Source organism: Glycine soja, chromosome 20 (assembly GCF_004193775.1).
Source record: "Glycine soja cultivar W05 chromosome 20, ASM419377v2, whole genome shotgun sequence".
Taxonomy (NCBI): domain Eukaryota; kingdom Viridiplantae; phylum Streptophyta; class Magnoliopsida; order Fabales; family Fabaceae; genus Glycine; species Glycine soja.
Genome location: NC_041021.1, coordinates 5,428,265 through 5,437,959, shown reverse-complemented (window position 1 = coordinate 5,437,959; position 9,695 = coordinate 5,428,265). Strand labels below are relative to the sequence as shown.

General features: G+C 31.0%; 1 pseudogene; it reads left to right on the top strand.

Moving 5' to 3' along the window:
• Nucleotides 1-7,963: 7,963 nt before the first annotated feature.
• Nucleotides 7,964-8,816, top strand: LOC114401807 (annotated as a pseudogene).
• The last annotated feature ends 879 nt before the right edge of the window (nt 8,817-9,695 follow it).

The window sequence follows — 9,695 nt, the reverse complement described above, 5'->3', positions numbered from 1 at the left end:
TATATCATTAATTATTTTAATATAAATAATTAGAGAATACTACTATCACTACCATCACATCGTTACCATTAATATCATTATCACTACCACCATCATTACTGTTTCTATCATCGTCACTGTCACTGTTGCCACCATTGCCATTGTTTTCACCACTACTATTTTCATTGCTACCACCACTATCATTATCATCTGTTGGATCAAGTGGTCTCAGAATAATTAAGAAGGGGGGATTGAATTAATTATTACTGAACCTTTACTAATTAAAAATCTATTCTTCTTAATATTACCAAAAGTAAAAAGAATAATTAAAGTGCACAGCGGAAATTAAAAGAGTAAGGAAGAAGAAGACAAACACAAGAGATTTATACTAGTTTAGCAACAACCCGTGCCTACATCCAGTCCCCAAGCGACCTGCAGTCCTTGAGATTTCTTTTCAACCTTGTAAAAATCCTTTTACAAGTAAAGATCCACAAGGGATGTACCCTCCCTTGTTCTCTTTGAACAAACTAGTGGATGTAGCCTCCACTAGAACTGATCCACAAGAGATGTACCCTCTCTTGTTCTCAGTCACAACAACCTAAATAGATGTACCCTTTACTTGTACCACAAAGGATGTACCCTCCAATGTGTTAAGACAAAGTTCTCAAGAGGTTAATCCTTTGAAACTTTGTGAAGGGGGAAACAAAAGAATTCTCAGGCGGTTAGTCCTTTGAAATCTTTTGTTTATGGGAAAGGAAAGAATCAAAAGAATTCTCAGACTGTGTCATTTTGAATTCTTTGACAAGGGAGAAGGGAGACACAAAAGAATTCAGGCGATTAGTCCTTTGTTCTTTTGGAAAAGGGAGAAGGGAATGAAAAAGATGAATAACACAAGTTTTTGAACAAAGAACTTTTCTTGGAAGAGAAAGTTTTGAACAAAAACTTTTAGAAAGATGAAACAGAAAGTTCTAAAAGAAATGAAAGAAGATGTTGAAAGATAGATTGAAAGATAGAATGATTGATATGAATTATTGAATTAATTATTTCATGCCAAGGTCACATATTTATAGTTTCTTGATGACTCAAGTCAAAACTTGTAACTCTTGGAAATTCCTTTAAAACTAATCACTTAAAAAGATATGACTTTTGAAAGAATCTTTAGAAACAAGTCACTTGAAGAAATGTGACTTTTGGAAATGAATTTTTCGAAAACAGTCACTGGTAATCGATTACCATAAAGGTGTAATCAATTGCACATCAACAGATGTGACTCTTCATTTTGAATTTTGAAAATCTTAACGTTTTAAAACCACTGGTAATCAATTACTTTAATATGATAATCGATTACCAGAGAGTAAAACTCTTTGGTAATGATTTTGTGAAAACTTCTTGTACTATTCAATGTTTTGAAATTTTTTTAATACTTATCTTGATTAAGTCTTCTCTTGATTCTTGAATCTTTGAGTCTTGAATCTTGAATCTTCTTGATGAAACTTTCTCTTGAATATTTCTCTTGATTCTTGAATTGTTCTTGACTCAATCTTGAAATCATTATCTTGGGCTTTTTGTCATCATCTTTGTTATCATCAAAACACCTTGAATCAATCTTGATTCATCATCATGAAGCAATGAAGCTTGCTTCTACATCATCGTCGTCAGTGTTACTGTCGTCATTGTTACCACCATTGTCTGAATACATAATTGATTTAGTTAAACTCTTTGTTCATGAAAAGGATTTCAAGATGAATTTGAATAAATGTTGCATGATATTGCTTGTAGGGATCATAATTGGATCTACACTAGCAGTGGATGCTCTATCTCTTCTATGTTACATTGTCGAGGATCATTCCTCTTTGGCATGCCTATTATGAGAAGTTGCAGGCAAATTTGGTGTTCTTCTATATCCCTAGATAGAAATAATTTGTTATCTGGCGAATGTTGAGAACTAGGGAGTTTTGGCACAGTTTATGTAGGACACCTTCACAATTTTGAGCATGTTGCTATCAAAAAGATTAAGTAGTATAGAGACAAAACAAGGTGTAATTTAACTAAAGGTGTTGCGTAAAGTTTTAATTTAGCCACAAATGTTTAATATAATCTTAATAATTGTTTTGCATGTATACAAATTTAATTGAAATTGAGTATTTTCCTCTATAGAGTTTTCTTTCCAAACCAAATTGTGGAATTATCTTATAATTGTTTTATTTTATTTTATTTAAGATTTGATACATATTTTATTTCATTTCTAAATTTCATTAAATATAAATTAATTGTAAAATAATTTTTTAATATATATAATTTTTAATAGTTGTGAGAAGAATTGATTTTAAAAAATATTTAAAAATTGTGAGGAAATAGCGTGGGAATAGAGAGGGAAATAAGGCTATGAGTTGCGAGGGATTAGCGAGAAATTAGAGAGCAAAACTAGGTGATGAATAGTGAGGAACTAGAGAGGGTTTAGAGAGGCACAATTGCAAGGAATTATTTATCAGTGAGGGACAATAGCAAAAAATTAGAAAACTTTCTTAGAATGAAGAATTGTATTTAGATTGGGTTAAAATATGTTTTTCATCCCTTTAAAGATATAAAAGTTTGATTTTAGTCCATGGAAAAAAATTTGTCCATTTTTAGTCCTCGCAAAATTATAATGTGTCATTTTTGGCCTGGAATTAGGGTTAGATGAATTCGAGCCTAGGTGTCAAATGACTGTCCACTTAAAATTGGACATGTGTTGCTCCATTTTTTTGTTTCCTTTATCTTTTTCCCACACTCATTCTTCTCCTACAATTTCGACACCACCACCAGCACAACCCAGATCTACCCTATAAAGCGGCATGATGGGCAAAAATGAAAGCTGCAAAAACCCTAACTAACCAGAAGTTGAGGAAAACATAAGCCCTAATGAGAGTAGAGGATAGGACCCTAGCTACAAATTTATACACCCAATCAACATAGTCGAAGACAACATTTGAAGTTAGGTGAAGACACCTAAACGACGATGCTTGCAATGGAACCATCGCCTACTGTTACTGAGGTGATTGGATCAACGAGACTATGCAGATCATGCATGTAGGTGGAGATGAGTGACTCAACAGGCGCATGGACAATGATGATTGGTGGCAAAGAAGAAGTTATTGTTGAAGGAGACAACGTTAGGGAGTTGAGGGCAGTAGAACAACGACTAATGCTACAGTTTTTGTTGTGCTTGTGCTTGCACCTGATTGGGTGTAGTTTGTTATTGTTTCTTTTTTCTTTCTCCCTTTTCTCCGCATACCACAAAAAAAATCATTATTAAAGCTTAAATTAATGTTATACTATTTCAACGACCAAACTCTAATTTTCAATTTGGGTTTGGTTTTATTAGGAGTTTCTTGATCTAGATTGATGTTAGCAAAGAAGGGTTTGATTCATTCATTTTTTATTTGTCTAATTAGGTTTTTGAATATGATTTTTGCATTTTTTTGTTTATCTAATTTGTGGTGGTTTTTAACCTCCACAAATTAAATTCTTATAATTTTTATTTTTTTTCTTCAATTTGTGATAGTTTTTAACCCCTATAAATAATATTTAAATTTTAAAATAAAATAAAAATGGCATACAGGTTCAGACATAATCGAACCTAACTCCAGACCAAAAAATAACACATCATAATTTTACGAGGACGAAAAATGGACAAAATTTTTGTAAGAACTAAAACCGAACTTTGGTATATTTGCATAGATGAAAAGTATATGTTTAGTCTTTAGACTTAAACAAAATATGACCTAGCTCTAGGACATAACCAAACCTAACTCTAAGACAAAAAATAACACATTAATTATAAGTTTACGAGCACAAAAAATGGAAATTTTTTTTGTAGAAACTAAAACCGAACTTTGATATATTTACATGTATTTTAGCTTTTAGACTTAAACAAAATTTAAATTTACAAAATTAATTAGAAATTCTAATAGTTTGAAACATAAACACGAGAGAGTAGATAAATATTGAATAAATATTAAAAAAAACATAATAAATGATATTCTATGGAACTGCTAAACATATCAAGGAATCATCTCAAATATTTGCACAATTTTTTTACCAAAATATATACTACCCCAACTCAAGGTCATACAACAGAGGTACTTCACATCCCTTCATTTGAAATCCATTCACCATTCTCAAATTAGAAAATTTCTTAAAATCTCTATACGAACTCTTTTATTCTCACCAAACTAAGTCTGTAGAATTCTTTATTTTGTCTGGTTTCACATAAATGCATTGAGCAACATCAAATATTCCTCACAAACAGAGATACTCTTCAATTTATACAACATCAAATTCAAATCATCCCAACATCATTTAGTGGAAAAACCACTATAAACCATGGCCACATCTAAAAATTCTAGTTGCATTGTAAACGAGACACAAAGAGATAGAATTCCTCAAAATAACGAAGTCAAATTCAATTCACTTAGTATTTCGTTAGTTTCTTGGTTTAACTACTACTTAACATTCATTATGCTTGAATCAAACACTACCACAATTATCCTATCTTCACATTAATCATTATTAGCTCATGCTAACTCTCTCGTGGATGAATTTTAAACTCAGATTCAATAACACGTACACACAAGTATCAATTTCAACATCAAATATAGCTTTAGTACATCAATTTGTTTTTCATTCTCAAGTCAACCACACATGTACATTATCCAAAACAAATTAAATTCCCTCCTCCTCTTACTAATAGGAGGCATACCTTTATCATGATATGACAATCTTTTTTGGCACATTGAGAATAATAAAATTTAGAACTGCGATTACTTGTAACAAACAGTTATATAGTCCCTTAGTACTGATGGATTTATGCTGTCTTGCAACGTTACAATGTTTAAAATTGTTAATTACAGAAGACTTTTGACATGTTTGTTGGTGTTTCACTGCATCTTTGCAATCTGGTGGCAATGATTGACAATTATAATGCTCAGGATTTGGAGATGGGTTTTATATATGTAGTATGTAGGTCTTCAAAGTCTCCTAGTGCTTTTAGATCTATATATATATATATATATATATATATATATATATATATATATATATATATATATATATATATATATATATATATATATATATAATTGAGCAATTCTTACAAAATCTGAAAGAAACTAATCACATGCTAGCTTAATATTTTATTTTTTAATTTTAAAGCAAGACAAAAAAATACAGGAAAATGAACTAATAATGGTGGAGAAGAGATTGATCTTATACACACACTCATTTTTTCTTTTTTTAAAAAAGGATCTAAACATGGTCAATTAATGCTGCTAAATTATTTATCTAAAGTAGCATAGTTTCATAGGTATGCATAGTTCAGGCTAGCTATGAACAACTGAACAAGGTATGCATTCCATCAGGCTAGCTATGAAGAAGCATGTATAATTCATATATATGAGTAATAATACACACTTCATAATTTTAAACACCCTATTAATATTTATTATTATTTTTCTTTCTTTCTTTCTTTGGCATGCATGTGCAAATACTTATGTTCCTTCTCTCTTTATTATCTTTCTAGGTGTTTATAAGAGTATGAGTATTTATCAATCATTTTCCTTCATGTATGGTATCTTTTGAAGTGGATAACAAAACTTTTATATAGACTTTCTTTTTGTTCTATTACTTTTCTGCCGCAAACTATCATTCATGTTTAACACACTTCCAGTGAGAACCTAAAAAAGATTTTGTACGTACCAATAACAAAAAGTATAGGAAGCAAGAAAACAAGACATTTGTTAGACAAACATTTCTGTCATGTTTCATTTTCATATGCTCCCTTAGCTTATATATAGACTCAAATTATTTCACAAATTCTATCTGCTTCCCTTTTTTTCTTTTTGGATTATTTTTGTACCCAAACATATTATAGATTAATTAGGATAAGAGATTAGGGGTGCATATATTATTATTATTAATATTATTAGCGGATCTCATGCATTATCATGTATGTGTGTCTATATTTTTAATTTGTTATCATGTTTTTTCTTTATAATTGAAATATTTTTTTCCAGTTTATATTACTATATACATTGAAGTGTATGGTAGTTATATAGAGAACTTTAATTATATACACAAGAAAAAGTGTTTGAAATATTTCAGGAATAAAAGTAAAATACTATTTATGTATAATATTTTGATAATTGGTAGTGCATGCATTAATTCATGTTTTGTGCTTCTTTCCTATATATCCATTTTTTCGCCTGTTTGGTGTTTTATTGCGTGGTTTTTTGCTCTTCGCTGACTTTCTTGTTTTTTTTTTGAGGTTGTTCTCCTTTTTTTTTTTCAGTTTCCTTTGTTGTGGTGTTCCCTTTGGTTGTCAGAAGTCAAGGTAATACCTTCCCACTGAAGGGTGAACTTTGCTTTGGTGTTCCTTTTGGTTGCTTCGGTTTTCCCTTTGCAACTGCACTTCTTTTTTGCTTGTTATGTATCTTTAGTAGTTCTTCATCTCAAGGTGTGATTCTACGGTTGTTCAGTTTGGTTGAGAGTTATGCATGCTTGCGTTCATGTTTTGTGCTTCTTTCCTATATCCTTTTATTTCGTCTGTTTGGTGTTTATTACATGTTTTTTTTTTGTTTTTTCTAAGTTTCCTATTTTATTTGAGGTTGTTTCCCAGTTTGCTTTGCTACGGTGTTCCCTTTGGTTGCCAGGAGTCAAGGTAACACCTTCCCACATAGGCATGAAGTTTGCTTTGGTGTTCCTTTTGGTTGTAATTTTTTGTAAAAAAAATTCCTATGTTTCCTGTCTAACTTTTGAAGCACCAAACGTTTGGTAGAGCTTCTTTAGCTTAAGTATTTTTTTTGGGTTTTTTGTTGTTGGTGTTTTCCTAAGATTTTTTGGTTTTTGTGAATGCATGGTTGGATTTTTTGTATCTTTGTCTTGGAATCAGTTTCTGCTAGGGTTTGTTTGCGAGAAATTATGGCTGTGTTTTGATTATAAACTGATACATTGACCATTGTTTGTTTTGGATAATGGCCAAATACTGTCTTGCATGCTGTAGGATAATTATTGCTTGCAGTTCTTAGAGTACTTGAATGAGGCTGAAAATGATGTTCAAATGATTATTCTATTGACCCATGGTCGAATTAAAGAAGCACAAACCACACCTTTTTTTTCCTGTTATGTATCTTTAGTTCTTCATTTAATTTTTTGTGCTTCTTTCCTATATCTTTTTTTCCTTTGATGCTAACACTTGCATGTCTATTATACACTTGTGCCCGCACATTAGCTGATTTTTATGCATGTTTGCTTTTTATTATTATTATTATTATTATTATTATGTAGGCTATGTTCTCCTATAGTTTCTTAGTTTGTTTTAAAACAAGTGTTTATCCCTAAATTTCAATTTTTTAAAACAAGTGCAGAAAATAAATTGTTGGTTTGTTGAATGGATATGCAACTGGAGGTGCAATATCAACAAAAGGTAACTCTTTTTTCTTTCATTTTCTGTCTTTTATCATGTTTTTCTTTCTCTTATATGTTACAAATGACAGGCATACATGACATTTCAATAATAAAGGTAATGATTGCTATACTTTACTAATAGTTATTTTTTTCGGTTGTGGCATTGATCTTGGCTGCCTGATATGGCATCTTTATCTGCTTTTCTTGCTCAGTTGTTGGGATAGAATTGGCATGTTCACATGGCACACGGTTTCTCTCATCCTATTGCATCTATATATCAAAGCTTGATCGACTCATGCTTCCTATCATCACTGCCCGTTTTCTAAATCTCATTCTTCATCTGCAACTATTTGGATTGCTGATTTTTGGTACATTCTCCACTTTTTAGAGTTTATTTTTTCCCTTCCCAATTGTTGATATGAATTATCATTTATTATTTTCTAGAAGTTGATAATTTTTTCATGTTCATTCTGCAGTTAATACCATATTGATATTGGCGCATTTCTTTGAGAAGGTTACTAATTCATTGGCACAGGCAAAAATGCTGGGATTTTTCAAGGAGAAGTTGGTTAAAGCACCCAAAGAGGTGAACAATCCAGCTTCTTTGAATTCATGCAGCAAGCCTAAGCCAAGTCATGAAATCCTGAAGGATTTCATGCCCTACAATTCCTCCAATGCTTTCTCCATGTGCTTTGGGAATGATGCTTTGTTAGCCTATTCCCCTTTAAACAAGCCCTTCATTCATCATAGGTATACTTAATTTAATTGCCTTTGAGATATAAATGAATCTATTGTTATAATCAGTACATTCCATTTTCAAATTTCATGGTTGATAGGTTAATAAATCCATTGTTTGTGAAACGGATTTATGAATGATTAAGTTGTATTGCTAATACAAAAGAAAAAATATGTCACGGGTTGTTTAGTGGTTTGGATAACATATATTGTGTCTTCCTGGGTGGCTTGCACAACCTTAGCATGGTCAATAAGCAGTATGGTCTATCAAAGGGAACAAATGAGGCCATTTTTATCACTAAAGTGTATCGAACTCTTCACGACAGGGGTCCACACCCTGCTGATCAGGTCGTCAAGGAACTTGAAGGTAGTTTCGATTTGTGATCTATGACAACAAGGATGGAACAATTTTTGTAGCATCTGTAACTCTCTAATTTCTCGATCTATGCATGGCAATGTGTGGTTTGGCTATGTGTAAATGGTGTTATTAATCTTTCTTGGACTGATTATTAATTTGTTTGTTTGAGCATGGTTCTAATGGCCAGATTGGGCTCTATTGGGGTGTTGCAACTGATAGTTCCATAGTTATTTCTGAAAATCTGGAGCTTATAAAAGCAAGCTGTGCTAAATCATTTGCACCATTTCCAACTGGTATGTAAATTTAAAGCTTTGATTCTAAATCACCATTCAAATTACTAATTCTTTTCAGAGTAACTAATAAGTATAAGATAATGGAAAAGAAAAATAAATGTGGCATAATAGAAAAAGTAAAATACATTTCAAAGGGTAACTTGTGTGTGGAATTTAACGCTTTACTGGTGTTTTTGTTTGGAATGGTCAATAGATCAAAGCCTGAAACATCCATTCTCTTTTCTTTTTCTTGGTTGATATATTATTATTATTATTATTATTATTATTATTATTATTATTATTATTATTATTATTATTATTATTATTATTATTATTATTATGTAGGCTTTGTTCTTCTATAGTTTCTTAGTTTGTTTTAAAACAAGTGTTTATCCCTAAATTTCAATTTTTTAAAACAAGTGTAGAAAATAAATTGTTGCTTTGTTTACTGGATATGCAACTGGAGGTGCAATATTAGCAAAAGGTAACTCTTTATTCTTTCATTTTCTGTCATTTTTATCATGTTTTTCTTTCTCTTATATGTTACAAATGATAGACATACATGACATCACGATTTCTCTTCTTCTCGAGTCAATTTTTTCATTTTACATTAGACACATCTATTTTTCGTTGTATGTTTTTACCTCTCTACGGGCAATATTTGCATACTAGCAGGAGACACAAGTTGCTCTTTCATGTTCTTGCAAAGCTAAACTCCATTTAAGGAAAAATCTTCAATCTTACATCATTATTCTTTATTTTATTTATTTTTTAAACTTCTGAGGCATCATTCTTTTAAGTTATGGTTATGCATTATACTATATTACTAAGTCTAACTAATCCTTGAATTAACCACAAATTATATATAATGGCACAATGGATTGTTAATTTACTTTTTATTTCTATTG